Here is a 21,538-nt window from a genome sequence, read left to right as displayed (position 1 = left end):
TCTCAAGGAGCTTTATTTCAATGGGTCTGCCCCCTCTGCTCTGCACATTGTGGCCCATGCTGTAAAGAACAGCCTCCCGCAAAGCTTGCCTCCTGCAAGGTGGTCCAAAGCAATATCTACCTCCCTGCTAACTTACATCCCCGTGGGTAGTTCATGAGCCGCTATAAGACATCTTGCGGCATGAATGAATGCATGCATGCGTAGATTTGTACACTGCGTCTATGGCATCTGAATTGCTTCGACCTGCTTCTTGGCCTTGCGGAGTGGGCGCTGTAGATTATAGAAGCAGTGGGTTTTTAGGAGGAGAAATGGTCGTTCTAGTATAAATGTTTACAGAGTGGGATTTCCTAGCCATGGCCTGTGTGCTGCTGAGCTCCATCTTCTGGGATTTGAATATGCAGGTGCAGTTGGATTTGCTCGACTGAGACCTGCGCTGTTGCTTTGTTTCTGTGAATGCACTTGGGAGTCAGGCAGTTGATAGCAAGGGAGATGCAGGGCCTTGTTGTGATGCTACCAGCATGGCTCTTTGTTGTGAACAAATGCAAAAACAATTGATGGACAGAATGCAGAACAATGTCATACATTCACCCCAGTACAGAGATCTGGGCCTAAATCCATCGTTTTTTTTCCTCACCATGCCATTCCAGTTTGGACCTAGCCATATGCAAAGCAGTCTTGACCCTGCGCCCAATGGGAACAGTCCAGCCAAAAATGCCAGGCCAGGTCCTCCCTGGACTGGAAACAAGCATCCTAGGACCGGTTTGGGGATTTCTTTGTTGTGAACCCCATGGAGACAGGAGACTTCATTGGATTTTTTTTTGTTGTATCGCAAACCGATCCGGGACCTAAGGGTGCTTCCAAACCAATTGGTAAAGAGAAGTTAGGGGATGCTAAAATGTGTACTTTAAGAGGAATGGTGAGTGTGATCCTTTCTGATGTCTGAGGAGCTTGGATTCCCTGAAGGTGGTCGATAAGGTGCTCCTAGAAGAAGCAGGAGTCAATGTTTAGAATGGCCTTGGTTGCAGGCGTTGGTGTAGTTGAAACTTTTATTGATGGGATTTCTTTACTACTAGTAGTAGGGCCTCAGTGGTGTTTTTGGAAGAACGCTTGCCACTCTGACTAGTTGTGATCAGTTGTATAAGTTGGGGTCAGAGGGGACTTAACAACTTTGAAGAAAGTGACTGCAGATCTTTTAGGATTATATTTATTCAGACATTTGACTGAATACTGTGTGTGGTTAAATTACTGTGAGGTATCAACAGTTTGTCATTTTAGAATAAAAGATTATAAGGATGGCTTGCTTTGGTAATTGTTTTTAGTCGCATGGTCTTTCTTGGTGCTAGCTGTTTCGTGCTGGCCAGAGATGTTCTTGTAATATTTGAAGTTGATCACAAATTTTCATTTTCAAAAGGGTGATTGAACCCCTACTTTTTTTGAATGAGTGATAGCAAGGTGTTTTGCTTGTATTTTGAAGAAGGTGGTACTCGCGTGGGGCTTGTAGGACGTCGGTCTTTGAAGAGTGGTGTTTTTCCTCGGGGTGTGGCTGTGCTGTGATTTTGTTGGGAATGGTGTTCTGGAGGAGTGGCGAGTAGACATCATTGTGAGATCTGGTGTAGCTTGTGGTTTTTGGCAGTTATTTGATGACAATGACTGTGAAAAGGAAGACTTGGTGCCACGTGCTACACAGAGAAAGGACTAAAGTAGCAAGGTAGCTTCTACCGTCATTGGGACGCCACCAGGTCCTTGCCTCTCACTTCCTGGTATCTGGCTATAGGTTGTGCTTCCTCGCTGCTCTTTGACCCGATGCTACATGGCCGAAATGACCTAGTACTTTCTAATGCCTAGTACACAAAACAGTTGCTTTCTGGTACCAGTCTCACGCCCTACTACATGGTACAAGGGACTCCTGTTGTATTGTGGGGATTATAAAGCACTTCACGCCCCGGCCAAGGCAGAAAAGCACTCCAATTTCCATCCAGGGCCTGGGCACCCTTTTCAGAGTGCATGGTTGATACAGGGTTGGTTGTAGTTAGGCCTCAATAGGACATGTTGGGTGATGGTTGTGAGGTTCGGAGACCTGCTCTAAACATGGTGCAGTGAACTCGTAGAGCCTGAGGGGTTGCAGGAAAGTGTCAATGTCATGCATGCAGATACCTACCCACCATTTTTCAAGGAGTGTTCTCTACGAGACAAATGTGTGAGCTCGAGGTGCCAGTTATTTAAAGCTACACGTAATTCAAGATATTTTTCTATAAGTCTTATTTTATCAGGGATCAAATTCCATGTCTTAGCCAAATGAACTGTGAAGGAGCCGTGAATGGCTGAATGTGAGACGCACTCTGCTTTACCAGTAATGCACCTGCCCACAGCCCTGAAGTGGAATGACTGAAGGGGTGGTGAACGGCAGGATAAGTAACATTTGGAGTTGCCTTGAAGCTGCATTCTGATTTCTGTTCAGTTTGCAGGTCAGATGGAGAGGGGCACCATGGTATTTACAGTCTACACAGCAACGTACTAAGGCATTAACGTTTCGTACCACGTGAAGGAAATTTAGGAGCAAGAAAACTCGACATATGGATTGAGCTGCATTAAAATACCCTTTTAGTGACTTGAATTAACTTGTGCCACAGGGGATATTAAAGTCCATAAAGACCCACGACTCCTTTCTTAGTTTGAAAGGTTTGGTGTTGTGCCAAGATTTTTAGCGGTGTGTGCGAATGGTGGTAGTTTTGCAGCTTGCTGGCATCTCCCTTTATGGCGCAGGTAGCCTCGGCGTCCAATGGTGACCCGCGGGTGGCACAGGAACCAAGATCCGATGGATTCCAGGTATGCCTCGCATGCCATTGGCGAGGAGTAGTGGAAGATAAAGGGGGTGACGAGGCTACATAGAGGTCTGTTGGAGCCTAGAGGGACTCCGGCCGTGGAGGGGAACCAGAAAGGATGAGAAAAGGGGGCGTGATTTGACGAAGACCCTTTCCCGTATCCTGCCAGTGAGGGTGCGTGCATACCTGTGTGTTGTTGATCGGCGTCAAGATGTGCGAGCGGTGCCCTTTGTGCAGTGAAGGGGGCGGAGGCAGAGGCGGTGCCGAGCCAGGCGCCCTCTGGCACGGTGCCCTGGTCTCAGAAGCAGCCGTGAATGGCTCTGCACTGACTCGCACAGGGCGGCGGGCTCAGGCTCCGCCGGGGGGGATAAGATTTCATGCTGCACCGGCGGAAGGAGCGGCGGGGGCACAACGCATCCCTGGGAGACCCCGGAGACTTCCTCTGCTTTGCCCACGCCGGCCATCTGGACTTCTGGCGGGACCTGCGCGCAGGTATTTATACACTTCCTGCAGGAAAGCGGCTCCGGCGCTTTGTTTGGCCTGCCAGGGCATGGCTTCAGGAGCAGATATGAAACACCTTCTCCCAGCCCAGGCACTGTCTGCCAGCACGTGCCCCTGGTCTCTGCACCTCCACAGACCGCCGAGTTACGGGCCTCAAGCTAATACTGTCACACAGCTGTTATATACAACCCTGAAAGGATGCTGGGCGGATTCAGTCCAGCAAACACTGGAAAACGAGGCGTGCAGGATTTACAGAGATTGTTTCTTAAGCACGTGCATAAACACTCTGAGCTGCCTTCAAAAAAGAAACCGGTTCCTCATGCAAGTGCCAGCTCATGAATGCCCAAGCTACCCCAAAACTAACCAGTGAACATTATTTTTCTGCAAGGACTAAGCTTGGAACTTTACATGGCAAACTCCGCCCCTACACCCAAAACAAACGCGCCTGGTGTGTCTAGCTCCACGCTGTCTTTAGGGCAGCTTCGTGGCTGTGTCCCATTGGAAAGGATAGGCCTGCCGTCCCTTCTTTTGGCCCTGCAGGCTTGTGCCCTTTGCTTGTTGATGCCTCTACCCAGCGGTACAGTCCCACCTTCCCAGGCCTGTTAATGGGTCGGTCGTCTGGTAAAGTACCACAGGCAGAATTACTTAATTTTGGGCTCCCTTTCCTACCCAGAAATAGGTATTGTTGCTCTGATGGGACAACATTGATATAACACCACATTAGCGTCCAACTATAGTATAATATTGTTGCCCTAGCTGGGTGAGGGACAGTCTAGACAAACGTTGCTTTTTTCTTAAGTCAAACCTGCATTGGATGGTAACACACTTGTAGTGGATCACACAGAAAACTTACAGTGGGCTTCTGACCAGCCCATTGCTTACCACTGATTGGCTTTATGGTTATGCTCATGTGCTTGCTTTTTATTCGGAGGCTATAAAAGCATACACAGTACCAAATATTTGCTCCTGTAAATAATGCACACTTTCCACCTAGGCTCAAAGACCACACAGTTCCAACCACACACCCACATGAAGTAGCGTGCCACCCATGTGGATAACGGCTTCAGCGCTGGCACATAGTGGTAGTAATTGCTATACAAATGCTACAATACAGTACAGCCTCTATGAAAAAAGACAAGTTATTTGGAAACACTACCCAAATTTAAGTGTCGATTAGGTGAGGCAGAGTCAGTGCTTAATTTAAGGCAGTGGTTTCCGGTGCTCAGCACCCGCATTTAATCAAACTAGTGCTTTTCATGTGCACCAGTTCAGGAAATTTATGGTAGGCATGAGGAGATTAAGTGATTTGCCCAGAATCACAGGATGTTGAACCTATGCCGAGACTCGAACTGGCTCTCCAGCTCCAAAGTCGCCATCTCCGGTCATTACATCGCATCTTCTCCCCACTTTCATGGTTAGTAGGTGGTTCTGTTTTAGGCGCTACTAACAGGAGAAATGGGCTGCTGCAAGCTGCCTCCAGACGAGAGCCCCAGCACTTTTTCTTTTTATAAATTAACCACTGGGCACAGTAGTAGTTAAAGATTAAATCCAACACCTCACACCCATCTATGATCTGCGCTCTGCAATCCGTGCTCTAATGGTTGCCCCAGAAGCACCTGACTCCATCCTCCAGAGGACAGGCCAGAGCTGTTTGTCCACTGACGGTGTGTAATACATTAACATTTTGTTGTTGCTGCTAGCACCTGCTCCACAAAATAGACTAGCCCCAACTGTCAGAATTATCCTTGTCCAGTAGTGCCTGTTTTTGTGACCAGCAGCTATCAATTGGTAAAGCGTGCTATCACAAACCATAAATCTACTCTGAGACATACAGGCCTGTATGTGAAAAAACATCATGGTTGCCGGCCAGTCTGCCTGCGTTCACTGCATCGGTTGTTCGGTGTAGCCAGTGGTTTAAATGGGCAAGTACCATCCGGCACTGAGTACCTGCACTTCTTGTATTTGAATGTAGACCACCTGTACTTCTTGGGATTGCGGCCTTACATCTATTAGGAGAGTATTGGCGCCTCTCAAGAGCAAGAAGGTACTCTAAATAGAAGGCATCTGCACATCTATATTTCCATTCCATGCGCTGGGAATACCTTTAACTTGATGCTTTGTTCCACTGCTCCCCGCCTTCACCCAAAGCAAGATTTAGTCAACTGTGCAACAAAATAAACAAAGATTGGCAAAGTCAATATTTTTTGCCTTTGCAAGATCTAGTGGCTTGTCAATGTTTTTTATACATGGCTTAAAGTCAACGAAAAAGCGCTATTACATGGCCAGTGCTGACTGCATCATAGCGCTTTGAGGCAATTTTGCACCAGCTAGCGCAATCCGAGGGAGGTGCAGGGAAGGAGGGTGGGAGAAGCATCACCTGGATGGGAAAAAGAAACACGATGGAGGTGAGGGAGCAGTTACAACAGAGGAGGGAGATATGGGGAAAGCAAAATGAGGGAGGTGCAAGGGTGCACCAGAGGAGGGGGCAGCAACGTGGAGAAGGGGTGGGCGCAGTGCTTAATTTGAGCCAGTGGTTTCCGGTTCTGCGCACCGGCACTTAATTGTCAACACCGGCACTTATGATAACCTGCCACATTTTTTATTTATTTACTTATTTAAGAGTTGTATAGAGCATAAAGTAAAACCTGAGACATCGGGTACCAGAGCGCGTTACATGAGCACCAGTTTTCATTACAGATGGACACTTTAAATTTTGTTAGTCACAGGGAGATTAAGTGATTTGCCCAGAATCACAGGATGTTGAGCGTCGTTGCCGAGACTCAAACCCAGTTCCCCTTGCTTCAAGGTCGACTGCTCTAACTGCCCCAAATGATGCTGCTGTCTGTCTAATTTGAGATGAGCACACCAACAGTTGTTTATTAATTCTATATACATTACACATGATTAATACCTGCCACCCACATCATTTTTAATGCTTTGTGGACCTGGAATAGTCTGAATCGTCACACTAAGATCAGTGCTATGGTTAGTAGTTGTGTTGGTACTGTCATTAGGAGTGCTGGCAGGAGCAATGGGTGGTGCCAACTGCATTAATATCATTTTCCTTTGATAACTTTATTTCGGTCATAGACCATAAAAGTGCACATAAAATACATACAAGCATAGCATTAAAATCCATTGATAAAAACAAATTTTAAAAAGTTATTAAACAGTAAGTTATCAAGATAGGGGTATTTCCCCAGTTAATTCCTTAAAACAAAATTGGTCCTTCTGCGCCAGAATCCATGTAAGAAGCGGGAAACCGAAAAAACAATAAGCGGGGAAAGGTCGTATGTTAAAATTCAGCAAGCCTGTGCACATTGTTTAAGTCCCAAGTTTCTGCACAGCGGTGTCAACCAATATTTCCGTATTTTGCTATATGCCGGGCAGAAGATCAAAACAGATGCAATATCTTCTGTGCTATTGTTGCAGGCTGGACAGGTTCCCTCTTCAGAGTCGGCCCATTTAGAAGTCAGTGCCCTACTGGGCAAGCAGCCATGTCTTAATTGAGTGTATCATTTTCTTGCGAGGGGAGGCTGCACCATATATATTAATATCCTTACGAGGGCCCTGGTGGTTTTTTTTTTAAAGAAATTAAGCACTGGGTGGGTGAGGGAGAGAAGCAGCAGGCACAAGGGGAAGTAAGTCAATGGCAGTGGCAGTTGTAGTAGTGGACAGGCACTAATTACGTTGACTTGAGCCATGCTCCACAGAAAGTGATGGAAGGGACGCTTGGCATGTGCTGGCCAAATAAGGGTTAGTAAAGAAGAGTGACAATGAAGCCAACGAATACGAAGCAATAGGTGGGCTCCAAGCCCTTAATTATAAACAGTACGTCTCGCAAGTGAGAGCACATGCACCGCATGCGCTGACCTAGGCCGGACATAAAAACGACTCGCACTTTACTTCATTCGTATAAAAAAGTGCTTCAGCTCCGAATAAAGTGAGCTAAAACAGCTCAGGGGCTACAACACCTGGAGCTCAACTGCTTGTGCTAGCTATTGGCTGCAGATTCATAAGCAACTAACTAGCTCCACTACTCAGCCTACAAACCATAGTAAAACGAGCACTTCGGATACTCATTTATTATATCTAATGTGCAAAAGACTGGTGTTTTGGTATCTGGCAGAAAACACAAGATTTAGCGCCTTGTGGAAAAAATGTGGGTTTGCAATAATTTATTATGAGAGCGGCACCGTCACATAAGATGGAGCTGACCGGTATAGTTACCGTCCACGTGCAGGTAACCTGTGACAACGGCAGCATTTGTTAAGCATAAGTAGGGCGCGGCGCTATATCTAAACAAAAAAATATAATAAACCCGCTAATCCAGGCGCTTTGCTGCCCGGGCCCTGCAGGAGGAGAGATGCTTTCAGCGTCTCCGCAGACATAAACAAACCCTGATTAGAGGCAGTGTGACACGCCGAGGTGTCGGATGAGCACACCCCCCGGCGCACGGGGGAGGGGAAGCGATAGTTCCTGCTGCCACCGAGGCCTTCAGTTTGCAGATGTCCACCACGCCTGCTTTCTAGCAGAGGCAAGCACGGAAGCAGGCAGGCGTGCAGAGGCAGGGCCGGCCGGCAGGTATGTGCTCCGACGAGACAAGAGCTAACACCTAGTCCCCGTGCGGAAGGAGACAGGGCCTGAAAGGAGACGTGATCCTGCGCAGTGACGTCAGGCGGACTGCGCGTGCCCTGTCACACCTTCCGCCAGTCCTGGATTTATAGCCACTCTTTGCATGATTGCAGAAGGCCTTGAGAAAATTGAAAATATAAGCCTGGCCAATCGAAAAATCTGATATTTCAAATGTTATTCCGGTGCCAAGGATAGTCATCTGTTGGGCTCAAAGGTATGTGAGTCAGAGCTCGCAATTCCAATCTTGAATCTTGCATATATGTATTGGAATTTCTGTATCACAAAGCGTACTTGGAAGCACGGTATATTAAAGGGCCGATGCACGTTTTCGTACACCAAACGGTGTTTTAGCCGTTAACCTTACATTTCACAAACATATAATCCTATTCCATTTTTATACGTACATGTTTAAGGTACAGGGAGATAGCTATTTTGTAAAGAGCAAAACCAGGCACCACAATTAGCAATTTTGTTGATGAATGAAAATGCGGCTTCTGAAATATTTTAAAGGCATTACCCCATAAACAATTCACATGTTAGAAGTATACAAAAGTAAACTATTAACCAAATGTAAGGGACGTGTCATGGGTACTTTAACAAAAAACAACAACAAAACCCCCACATAATATGCTGTAACAGCTTTAACGGGCAAACTCATATTTTAGGTTGCTAGATTTAAAGACTGTAGTGGCCCCTTAGTTACATTATAACTGTAAAAGATCTGTACCTTAAAGGGATGAACAACCAGACTACATTGTACAGTGTGTCTAAATATTATGTCTAGATATACGACCTGACTAAAAACCCATATTTAATTCCCGCAAATTAACATATTTGTATATCTATTAGCTGCTTGACTATGTTTGTTCTAATCATTACTGTTCATTTTGACAATAATTGCAACATTGCCTTTGTATCTTTGCATTTGTTGTGGCATAGGCCTTTGGAAAAGCAGTTTGTTACTCATTGGGTCTGGTCCATGTTACGTAAAACCCCTAATAAATATGTATTAAAAAACAATTCTTGCACCAGTTTGGCTATAAAACACATTTTGCTGATATCATAAACTACAGGAAGTATTGTAAAAGATTACAAAAATTAGATTTAAGTTCACATTTTACTTTGGAGAGCAAATACAGAGTGGGAGTCCAAGTAGAGTTGCAGTGGGGTGTTGCAGGGGTACATTAATTGGTCAGAACAGGGCCCTGCATTAGTAGGGCTAATACTGAAATAGGTAGCTTTATGTGAAGATGGAAGTTGCACAAGCAACGCACCTGCATTTGGCCGGCGTCACACTTAATTTTTATTCTCTTGTCTGACACTCAAAATGCCTCCAAAGACTTTATTGGGGGTGATCTGCTTTTCAAACCTATATCATCCATCCTCCATAAAAGTGTTAATGGCAAAAGCTAGAACAACATTTAAATATTCCAGTTCCTAAAGTTTGCTATATTGTGAAGAACATGCATTGCTGGCCACAACTATGTACAATACCAGTTCAGTTCACTGTCATATGCTAAGCATATATATGTCACATGACTGATGTTCACCATTAATCTTGTTCAGCAAGCCTTCCAGTGCTGTTTGATGCTATTGGCATGTACATATAGGTCTTTGCAACATGTAAAAAAAAAAAAAAAAGCTGGAAACATCTATAAAGGTAGATATATTTATTGATTGTGAACCATAGAGCCTGATGAATTTAACAACAGTCCCCATCTGGTCCATGCAGACATAGCCTACACGGCCTTCGCCCCAAAGGAGCTCCAACAGTTTGACCACCAGAGATTATTTCAAAAAGAGTATGACCAAACATTTTCTGCCACAATTTCCAAAAAATGGGCAAAAATTCACTGGTTTTCCATATAGTTCAAATAATCGTACTACGAAATTTGCCAGCAATGCCTATTATTTTTCAAGGTGTATGCTTTAAGCTTCCTTCCATTTTCCAATCCTGCCGACTTTTCAATTGATTTTTGGTCATAAATGACAATGTACTCCGAAGGCAACAGACAGGAACTCAAAGCAGAGAGGTGCTTCAATCTTGGGCGTTAGCCAGTAGAGTTGTGCCTCACATTAAAGTAGAGTTATGCCTTATGTTAAGCACATCTTGAAAAAAGACATAGATTGCACTGATTTTGCACGCTCAGACCTTAGCAGCAATTACAGATTCTGATAATAAGGCTTTAGAGCTCATTATGATGAAGACTTCTAATTGAATGCTCCCTCCTGTTTAATTAAATAACTGACGAAGGTGCGAGAAAGCACTACCTTTAGTCATGGAAATAATGCCAAAACATCAGGGAAAAGTGTCCACAACTCATAAATTAGGATTCAGATATCCTATTGAAATATTTTGTAAATTCATTTATTTTGCCTTTTTCTTAAGAGAAATCTCGTTAGTTCTCAAAAACAGATTTGATATTTTCAGTAAACACACTCATTTTGTCCACAGATACAATTCTTAATTTTATTTTAAGTAAATAAGTGCCAGACATTATTGCCTACACCGTGCCATGTACCCTTTTCCCCCCATTGTATGCCAGCCATTTTCATTTATGTGCTCTGGTAGCCCATCATTCAGTACCTCACTGGCCCTCATCATGACTGGTCCAGTACATGGGCCAGGTTTTCTGCAGACCCGGAGTTCGATAACAGAGGTACCTCAACTCGCGGGATGGAAAAGATTTGACCCATTACAGGTTGTACCCAGAGGGTCAACTAGGAAATGGGGAATCACTGGGGAATCGATCCCTGTAAAGTTGTGGACCACACCGCTCAGGGCCTTCATGGGGTCACATAAAACAAATGTTTATACCTGGGATCTGTTCTCCTCTGTTATAACATCGATTTTTCGCCCAAACCCATGTCACAATTTATGTTAACTGCAGAATCTCATTCATTATTATTTGTAATATTAATTAACCAATTCTTATGCTTTACTGACAGTTTCGAAATTCTTGTTATTGGAACAATTCTGGTTGTCGTGTTTTTCTTCAGTGTTCTCTAGTGTTCTTGCTAATAACGTCTATGGACCAGTGAGAATCTCAATTATATTTTGTGTACAATGCATGAACCCTTTTCACTGTCCTCTTTCCTTCCATGCTCGTGACGGAACCATTCTGTCACTAGTCACGGTTGGACTGTGCTGATGACGGAATGATTCCGTCACGACCACGCCCGCGATTCGAATGTCCAGCACAGGGCTGGAATTCCTGTCGCACGCAATCGGTTAAGTCTCCGTGTCCTTTTGCTGTGTACCGTTCACTGCTGCCCTTCAAAGCTAGAGCTACAATATAAATAGTCCGATTAAAAAAATGGTACATAAATTTGGTAGGTGAATATATGCTTATTTAGTTGGGTAGGAAAAACAATTTTGGAGTTCCTTGTGTCTACATTTTCGGACCCTCGTTGCACACCAAGCACCAGAACCCTCACATTGATGTGGGGTCGGCGACTGTGCAGGGCAATATAAATATCACGTAATGCCCCTGGGTAGGATATGATGTCAGTGTGCTCATGCGTCCTGACCCACTGGCATAATGCCCAGTGACTGCTGCAAGGTGAAGTGAAGTGTAAAGCAATTCCCTGGGCAAGACTGCCCTTCCTTGGGCCTAGACGCCTCAAGGTTTGTTCCCAAGAGGCAAACTGGCTCAAGGGCAAGTAGGGAGGTGCCCTGCCATGCCGGTGTCCTTGATTGGCTGGATGGCCCGCACAGAGCCAGCCATATGCCAGTCACAGACTCAGTGCAGTCTACAACAGAAATAAAACGCAGAATACTACGCAGGGATGCTCACACACAGATACACAATGCAAGGGACAAATTGAAAAGAAACACCACGGAGAACTACACCACATACAAAGTCAAAACACATAGGAAGAGTAGAGAGGTCAGAGACAGAACACACAATGATACAGCTTAGAGACAATATACAGAGATAAAAGGCGGCACATCTCAAATAGATGCAATGCAGGGAGATGCATCACACAGAGGGACCACACAAGAGAGACGAAAAGCACAAAGACAGAGAGCACTGTGCTCAGCTAGAAACAGCGATGCTATCATTCACTCTCTGGATAATAACAGGCTTCTCACTGCGTCTCATATCCGGTTTTATTTCTACCAGAAGATAATAAAAAATGCAGGCGCTAAATCTGCAGAAAATAGAAGTAGCTGGCAGCAGATACATGTGAGGAGGAATGAGAGGAGGAAATAAGAGTCCCGAATCTATCCTAAGGCAGAAGAGAGAAAGAGATAGAGAGAGAGAGAGGAGACGACCCTCTTTGTAAGGAAACAGTCACCCAGATGACCATTAGTGCCTGGAGTGGAGGCGTGAGGCGCTGTGGATCAGTGTGCGCAGCAAGAGGCACTGGGAAAGAAGGATAATGTAGTGTTGTGAGTGGTTACTGTGTTCAGCAAAACGTGCTGGTAGAACCAGGATAGTTGGGGGCATAGGCACCTCTTCATACTGAAGAAGCCCTGGCAGAACCATACGTGCAAAATTGACAACTTTGATCCATGTTTGTCAGATCCTTGCCAGATTTTCAGGATAACCATTTGCTATGTAACTGATTCCCATTCAGATTCCTTGCAGGTAGATGCATCTCAAATAGGTGTACCACATAGAGAGGATGTCTAAGGCATCAATACATTGAGCCATGGTGCTGTGGCGCATTTACTGAAGGGAGGGGGGAGGGTTCGCATGAGGCGGTCTACCATCGTCCTAATCGATGAGCAGTAGAAGGTGCGATAGGCCGCAGATTGAGCGACGGCATGCTGGAAGGTGGGATTGACGAGTGCGGCGTATCATCTGCTTAAGATGCGTCGAGTATCGCTTCAGCCGCCAAGGGAAAGCACAAGGAGCAGGAATATCGGGGTGTACTTGAACAAGTCACGGACAGCAAGAAATGTGACAGGGCAGGCGGCATGGCTCCCACCACTGGGGACAGAGCGTGAATGCCAGGGCTTTACTTAATCCTCAGGGTTGGTGGAATCTAAGCGAATAATCAAACCGGCTGTGGAGCTAATCTCGGCTGAAAGATGTGTGCTCCTGATTTCTAACCCTGACCGAGCCAGGTCTAAGGAGGTTATATACATGCCAGGGGTGCAAAACCTGTCTCACTGGAGAAATGTCAAAAGGAATATCATACATCTAGGCCTAAAACAATCCGTTATGGAGCGGAGCGTGTTAGGATGCTAGACATAAGAATAGTAACAACGCGAAAAATATCTTTTTTACATATAGTGCTTGCTGTCACTGTTAAGGAGACTGGAGAGAGGAAAGGGGGCAGCAAGTCGAGAGGAAGGAGGAAACAGCCTTGTGAATAGAGTGCCCTTCCTTACATCCCTGATGTTTCATTGGACCGAGTGATAGTACATTAAGCTTGCCATCGCTGGAGGATTTGCATACATTGTGGTTGTTGCTTGACTCTGGCTCCACTAGGGGCTTAATGTCGCGCATCTATAAAGCTCTGAAGGCTGACCGCATGGTCAAGGTTACGAAGATCAGGGACAGATGTTTAGCAGACCTGCCTCTGCCTCTCGCTGCGGGGACTGGCGGCAAGCATTTGCACAGGTCTGTGAGGTTGCCAACAACGCCAGCGTCAAGGTCACGCAGTTGCATTATCTATAAAACAACTCACAGGCGGTGAGGGCTAAAAAATGTGTGCACTGGTGTGTGATACGAGTAATTTATCACTGAGCTCCAACCATGCTCTACTTTCTGAGGTCCCACCGCCAGTGGGCCACTCACAACCAAGCTACAACCTATACAACAAGCATTGACATAGCCAATAGGTCTCGCCTTGGGACCTTATAAGTGTTTAGCCATGCAACAGTTGATGTTGTTGCACCTCGGATATTGTGCTGCTTAACTAAATACTTATAAGGTCCCAAAATCTTGACCTATTGGCTATGCTAATGCTTGTTTAACTTTTCTCGCTATTGCCCTGGGTTTAAACTCTGAAAATGTAAAACAGATGTCTGACCCACGAGTGCTGGTGGCTGCCATCAGCACCCACTGGTACAGATTAAGCACTGGTAAAAGGCTGCGGACACACCCACTGCCTTCATAGCAAGCGGGCATACTTGCTTTCACTCAACGGCGCTCATAAAAAGTACTGCAAAGTGGATACTTCCGTTTTTAAAATGCGATAACAAGAAGAACCGTCTTGTGATTTTTGCTCCTTACCACCCATAGCCCCTACATATGCAAATATCTGCTCATTCCCCTGTGCTCATGGGAGAAGCTCGACCTCGGATCTCCACCCGTTGACCTGTCATTCGCTCCATAGCAACAACTCCTGAGGTGAGAGGCTGTTAAATATCAAGGGGGACAATTCAACGCTATCCACAAAAGCTGCTGGTGGGTTGAAAGAAAATGCAAAACAGTAATGAGTAGGTGATAAAGGCAGGTTTTTCCAAAGGCGAATGGACGTTCTAGAGCCAGAGGGTATATTTTTAGGCACTAGTAGTACGGCGCCAGCTCTTCCCTTGCCCAAATGTCAAGCCTGTACCAATGTATGTTTAAATCAAAAGTCACTCCTTTTAACAGGTAAACACTGGTGTCGAAACAGTACAGTGGGTGTACACCAAGGGCCGTATAAAGGTGAGCAGAGCTTCAGTTTTGTTTTTGCGTGTGAGGTGTCTTAAAGTCGAAACTTGAATATGAACTTACTTTAGGCATAACACGTCGGGATAGGAGAAAGGCAATCCTTGGCCCAGTTTTCCGACTTCTTCTGTTCAAAGTTCTTGAATTAACTGGGGGAAACTCAGAGCTACTATGGTACAGCTTTAGACACCTTGCACTAAACAAACGTGGCCGCAAAAATGAAAGTGACCGGACTGTTGATCCAGAACAGATGGCACCATGCGCGCCCCTGCTCGCTCCTGCAAACTGGAGGCCGTGGAACACGCACAAGTTTCTGGAGTGATTTCAAGAGGCCCTCTCCTAAAGTAGCTCTCTGCTGCTCTAGGCTCGACCTAAAAAGGAGCGCACAGATCATTAATCTTTCGCAAGGAAGGGGCTTCGTAGTAGTCCATTTGACATTCCCATTCAAAGAAAGTCCGTAGGGAGTCTTTATGTTTTTTCAAGTCTTTGTTTATTTTGTTAATCTATTATTTTATCCAGAAAACATCACAAAAATCAATCCAGCCAACGCGTTTTGTCCATTGTGTACATCATCAGGGCTCTGTACTTCACGAAGATCACAAGCTCTGTCCTACCAATTGGGCTCTGACCATTAAGCCCAGTGTTAAGGTGCTCATCTGTAGCCTTCTGCGTTCCCTCTAATGCGTTTTCGGGTGCTAAGTTTGAAGTAGGTCTTGGTCATCAAGGCCTGGGTTGCAGGAAGGTAGCCAGTCATCTTCACCCTTAATGGAACATCCAGACGAGACTTTCAGATGAAGTTGCTAGTACTCAACGTACTGGTAGGTTATAACATCCGTGTCGACCTTCATATGCCGAGGGACTCCATCTATAGGTTTACGATCCTTGGCAAGAGGATGAAACCTTGGGGTACATCACGGAAGGAAGAAAGTTGTCGGTAGAAACTGTTCTGGTCCAATTTGGCTATTTTTCTTGCAGGACGGCCACTAGTCACTGCAGGACAATATAGGCAAAACACATTGGGGACGTGAGGAGTTCTGGTATAGTTAGGCAGCGCCCCGGAGCTCCAGGAGGTAAGGGGTCACCTTTGTCTTGAATCTCTAGCGCTTCTTTATCTACCTTGATGGTGTCGTCTTTGTACTGTATTGGGAGTCTGAATCCAGACTTGTAGTCTTGGGGGGGGGGGAAATCCTGTGACAAGACACGTTTTCTCTTCCTTTCTATAGGGTTGGGGACTTTCTTTAACCCTTTCGATGCTGATGACGAGCTCAGCTCGTCAACAGCCACGGTGGTCGTGTGCTGATGACGAGCTCAGCTCGTCATGTAACGCGGCTTTTGGAAAAAAGCTGCGTAGCTCAAAAATACATGTGGTTAAGAAGATGGTGTCATAAACCATTCTTTTGCCCTTTGTAACAATCGTAAGTCTTCAGGCAGTCCCTAAGCCGAGCCTGCGACCAACGCCCGCCATCAAAGTCCTCAAACCCACGGAAGGATTGTTAGTATGTGTGTTCTGCGGAATGGTTTTGTCGTGTTTACTTTTTATGTCTTTCACTGACGGAGAACAAGGCGAAAGGCGTGATATTTTCCAAACACATACCTCATGCCCTCGTCCCAATTCAAGAGGCAGTAGGGTACACGTCAAAAAATATGTCAGAGGTTGCCCCCTACAACAGTGGTGTCTGGACAGGGTCCCTGAGACAAGTGGCGATTAGAATTGAAACAGACCTGGAGATAGCTGCGCTCTCCCTTCTTGGATCACCTTGGCAACAAGGCTTCTGCTTTGTGTGTGATCTCTCTCTGTAGGTTAGTTTATCTGCCGCAGAAATCTGCGTGTAACCTGCTGATCATCAATTTGAATCCCAGTGGGCCAGCACGGGCCTTCATCCTCCCGAGGTCAATAAAACGGGTAACTCTGATTAGGTTACTAACAACAACATATTATGACTGCATTTTTATTGTACTCGGTGATGTTTGAAGCTCTTGTATACAAAAATAATATTACTTTGCAGTTAGCTTAATGGAGTCCATCCAGTTCATCAAGATTCCAGGGATAAAGGAAATTACATCATTTGATCCTGATGACGTTACATGATTAAACCTTTGGCCTATGCTTAAGCTTTCAGTTTTCTTCTATTTGGTGCCGTACAGTAGGGAAACGCAAAGGGCTGAAACTACAGAACGTAAACAGTGGTTTCGGAGCCCTCTACTTTTGCATGCTGGGCCGGACTAGGAACAGCAACCAGCCCTGGCAATTTGTTGCTCGACTGGCCCAGGGAGCGGGGTGGTGGTGTTGGGCGTTAGCAAGAAGCTCCCACTTTTGTTACAGGGGGCCGATATTGCAGCACTGCTGCAAAACTGCCCCCCACCTCTCCGGCCCACCGGGGAAATGACCGGTGCCCGCTACGGCCCTGCATGCGTTGCTTATTCTTGACAGTGCATTGGTGTCTTTGACCCGTTGTTTCAAATTATTTAACAGATACGGAGTGGGCTCTGCCTCCGCCGAGAGGAGTACTTCCTAATCACCACATGCTATTAGTTGTTTGCTGAAAACATTTCTCCTCCTTTGGAGTGCTTGCATTCCAATGCCCTAGAGACTATTTTTTGTCCCACAAATACACTGAATCCTGATACATTCACTTCCTTATCTCACAGATTCATTGTGGAGGCCAGCCTTGGGCATGCGTGAGCTGGGCATAGCCCCGGGATGCAGCAGGGAGCTGCCCGATTTAAGGTCATGCAAACAGCAGCTCGTCCATCCCCCTTGATCTCCATCGGGTCCCGTTAATGACTTTGTAATCAGCCCTTAATGTACCTCAGTGTAATTGTTAGCACCCCCATCAACCCCATGCCATTCTCTCATTTTTCTCACACCTCCTGGCTCTTTAAATATTTCAATTTAGACTTAAAATACAAGCCAGGCCTACTGGCTTTGCCAATGTTTTGTGGTTATTTTGCTGCCTTCTTAGCCAATAGGGACAGTGGTAGCAAGCAGACCTGCCAATTAAAAAACACTTAAATAAAATCCCTTGTGTGAAAGGGGTGAGGCAGGCCTTGGTGGTGGTGGTGGACTTCATACCAAGAACTGCCTTAGAGGCACTTTTGCAACCTTCTCTAACCAACCGCCATGCTCCTTAAAAAAAAAATGCTTGCGGAGAAATTGCAGCTGATGTCCTGGGGTGTTTCACATTGTTTAATGGACATCGGCTGCTGAGAGCCCTCCAAATATGATCTAGAAACCTTCTCAGTGCAGAGGTTTCCAACTTGCGATCCCTGCCACCATGTGATATCGGCTCATCAGTGGGCGACCGTGTGAAGTGACTGCATATTGTGTGACACATGGTGTCACCATGTGAGTAGGCAGGTTTGAGAAAGCGCAGTGTATGGGGATAGCTCACTGAACTGAACAAAGTGATAATCACACAGACACATTTTGAATCCTGGCAAGCCAGACTCCGCTGTCCATCCTCCCAAATGTCTGTAAATTGAGGAGCAGAAATTTGGGAATAATAGTAACATCTATTACTTACAGCACTTAGAATGATGTTATATATTCTAAGCAGGTTATTACTGTTACAGGGGTTACACCTATTACCTCAAGCCTTAAGTGACATTGCTGAGTTGTATTCCATGGTGAGTTCAACATTGTCTGGCCCTCAGACCCCCCAGGCAGGGTTATATCTAAATAGAAAAAAAACATTAGGTATTATTGCTTTTAAGAAGCTGGTTTTTGCATAAAGAAGCAGGCAGTTGTATTATTGCAGATAAACTAGAAAAAGGCGGGAAGTGGGGGAGGACGCTTCCGCGACCAGCAACCGGTCCGGTGTAATAGAGGGCGAGGAGACTGAGGTCACTGCCCCAGGGACCTAAATAGGTCCCCTGTCCCCGCCCTCTGCCCCACCGGAAACGCGTCACCGGATACTCCGGAAGGACTTAAGCCGCCGGCCACCCCATTGGGCTGACAGCCCGCCAGGAACTCAAGACGAGGTAGGGGCGGGGGCCGGGTCCTAAGTGCGCGCTCATTTAGGCTTGCGCTTGTCAGGATACCTTTACGGGTGAAAATGCGCTTTACAAACACAACATAACAAATAGTGACAAAACAGTCACTTTGGCTTTGGGAAGAGTGTTCTAAATTAATTTTTTTGCAAGCTTACAATATGCAAACAAAAATTGGCAAGTTAACTCAGTGGCCCAGCAGCCCCAGCACTCACGACAACTGGCATTGAAGGACACTCCTTTTCAGACTGCTGCGCAAATATATTTTGGCAGAATGGCTTATCTTACTGTGAAAAAGACAGCCAGTAGATAAAGTGGGCTGACCTATGCCACATGCTGTATGCAGTTGTAGGTGGAAGCAAACTGTGAGTGACAGTTCCAAAGACCAGTAGACGAAGAGGAGTGATAGAAAGACCTTGAATGTATAGGTGTATGTATTCTATTATGAATTTTTAAAACACGAGCTGGGTGAGACATAATGATGTCTCTAGGATAAACCTAATAAAGAGTCCTCTTGATTTTATGCCATTACTTTCTACTGAAACTAGAGGCAAAGCGAATTTGTTACAGATATTTTCTCTGAATACTAGATTGCACAGTTTTTCAGATACATGTACTTGCTTGGGAGGCTGACTACTGTCCAGTATCAGTTTCATGGCTGCTGCTAGCCCCTGACCCCACAGTGCATCATTGTGGGAGCAGAGGGCCAACCCTGGGCACTTCAAGCTGAGTCCTCCAGGCATTAGCTGTCACCTTATGTGTGTTATGTGGCATAACACATCCTTCAAATGATCACAAGGCCTTAACAAGTAGTGGCAATGCCAAAGGTCTGGCTGTATGATAATGTGGACCATCACAAGTAGATGGCATGGGAATAGATATGTATTTATGTGGAAGCAAAGAACTATAGAATAATATTGGTGTAGGTTAAAAGGTCAGGTGACACCATACATTATCTAGTTACCTAAGATACTAAAATAGCATTATAATGTCATGTGTGCGCCCTTGAAAGTTCAAGCTCAGGCAGCTGAATTAACAAAATGGTTACAGCTGTGTGGAGGACAAGCACACTTTTGTGGAAGCACACAACTTCTGCCCAGTAAAAAACATGTACTCCTGGCTCCCAACGTGTTGGCGGAACCACCAAAGCTCCTTTCCTAGTGATCATCACAATTGTCTGACGACGGCTGCGCTGTCAAGCCAGACCATAAAAAGGTGCCCACGGGTGGATGGGATGGTCTTCTCGGCGCGTCGTGAGAACTGCAAATTCATTTTTGTGATTGGCTGCGTGTGTCTTGGCGGCTTTCTGCTACGGTTAGGGCATGCATGCTGCAATCTCGCTTTCAGATGAAATGCCTATGGGCTGGGGCTATAAAACAGCAGCAGCCCTAAGCTATTTATCTCTCCTAGCCAGAATAACTCCTTAACCACCCCTGTGGAAGATTGTGTTCCCCAAATTCAACCACCGCCCGCCATTTCCGAAAAACAAAAGACTGAAACGAGATTATGGCGAGGGGCATCAGGGAGGTTGGCTATGGGATGATTGGCAGTAATAATAAAGAGAAATGTGTGTTGAGAGCTCACGCGAAAAACCCTCTTTAATATTTAACCTGCAGGAAAATGTGTCCTTGGGTTTCAAAAGCAGAGAAATAATTCATCATCTAACATCAAGCGCAGGTTTTTGACGGCGAGGATGCTTGGCGTCCTGTAAAATAGGTTAGCCCCCGCCACAGTGTTTCCTGTGGGCTTCTCGGCTGAAATCGCTTTCCATACTCCTCCCACACTCGCCCCTCCCGGTTCTCTCTTCATTAGATGGAACAGGAGTGGTGATTGCATGGCTTGCAGTGGATAATCTGCTAATGCTGCAGGCCCTGCCTGCATTTTTACTCTCTGGTCAGGACAGTCAACCCTGTAGGCGCTGTAGGTTTTGGAAGAGCTTCCTTGATCACCAACCCATGCGGTAGGAGCAGCCAGGCGTCCTGGGACCTTTGGTTGCATTCCATGGGGTAGGCCCAGCCAGGACTCCTCATGAGAACAGTGGGGTGAGGAAAAAGCCTCCTTGGTCGCTATCCTTTGGGGTAGTCATAGCATGGACTATTTGCAGAATCTGTGGATTTTTAACAACTTTTTGGTCAGCATTCATAGTGCTAGGCCCAGTCAGGCTTCCTCGGGGGGGAGGTTGGCTGGGAAAAGATTCTTAGGTCACCATCCCTTGGGGAAGGATCGGTCAATCCTCCTCACTAGTGCTGCTGGTTCAAATGAAACCCTTTGGTCATGATTAATGCTGTTCAAGCACCGCTACAACTTTCAGTGTGAAACCTCAGTTTGAGAAATAGCACCTGATAGTACTCTATACATAGGCCATGCGTGAAATATTTTGCTACCAATCTCTGTTTTAATGCAAAAATGAAAATGATGCTGAAAAGACTACACACCATGATTAAAGCAGCATACCGTGGTCTCATGGCGTTGGTCTCAGGGTTCCATCTTTAATATAGCAGTTTGAAGTCTGGTGTTGCAGCCGTGGTGCCCGGGCACCTGGTTTATGAGATGGGAGAGTGAGGTCTGATTCAGAACAAGGCTTAAAATAAGTGGGTGAGGTCGGTTAAGGGAGCCGTGGCAAAGGATGTGGCCAGGTCCTGGAGCCTGGTAACTCGAGTGCCCACAGGATAACGGTAACATCATGGTACGTGGTCTGGCAGGAGAGGCATCAGGCCTGAACAAACATGATGGTTGGTGGGGTGGCATGGTGGTGTCGAAGCTTGAGCGTGCGATTACAGGACCTTGATTGGTGTGCCAGGGCTCCAGCAAGGGCCGTCGCTAGGCATGGGCAGTGTGGGCAGCTGCCTAGGGCCTCACACTCAGCCCACCAGCATGGGGCCCTGCACCGATCGCGTGTCCTGTTGTTTCCCTGTCAATGCAACTGAAAGAAAAGTGTCTCCTTGCAATTAGGATCTGTGGGAGGGGCCCTCCCTGGGC

The 21,538-nt window shown here is 46.0% G+C and overlaps 1 protein-coding gene across 5 annotated transcripts in view; it reads left to right on the top strand.

Moving 5' to 3' along the window:
* The window catches only part of RAI1 (retinoic acid induced 1), a 633,938-nt gene that overhangs the window by 404,887 nt on the left and 207,513 nt on the right, over window positions 1–21,538 (top strand). Inside the window, exon 1 of one of the 5 annotated variants that reach the window (XM_086940849.1) lies at window positions 3,126–3,314. The exons of the other annotated variants lie outside the window; for them this stretch is intronic. The gene's annotated coding sequence lies outside the window, so the exon portion shown is untranslated. Of the gene's footprint in view, window positions 1–3,125; window positions 3,315–21,538 lie in introns of those variants that run through there. 5 annotated transcript variants of the gene reach the window in all.

This window comes from Lissotriton vulgaris, chromosome 10, assembly GCF_964263255.1.
Source record: "Lissotriton vulgaris chromosome 10, aLisVul1.2, whole genome shotgun sequence".
Classification (NCBI taxonomy): Eukaryota; Metazoa; Chordata; class Amphibia; order Caudata; family Salamandridae; genus Lissotriton; species Lissotriton vulgaris.
This window is presented reverse-complemented; position numbering and strand designations above follow the sequence as displayed.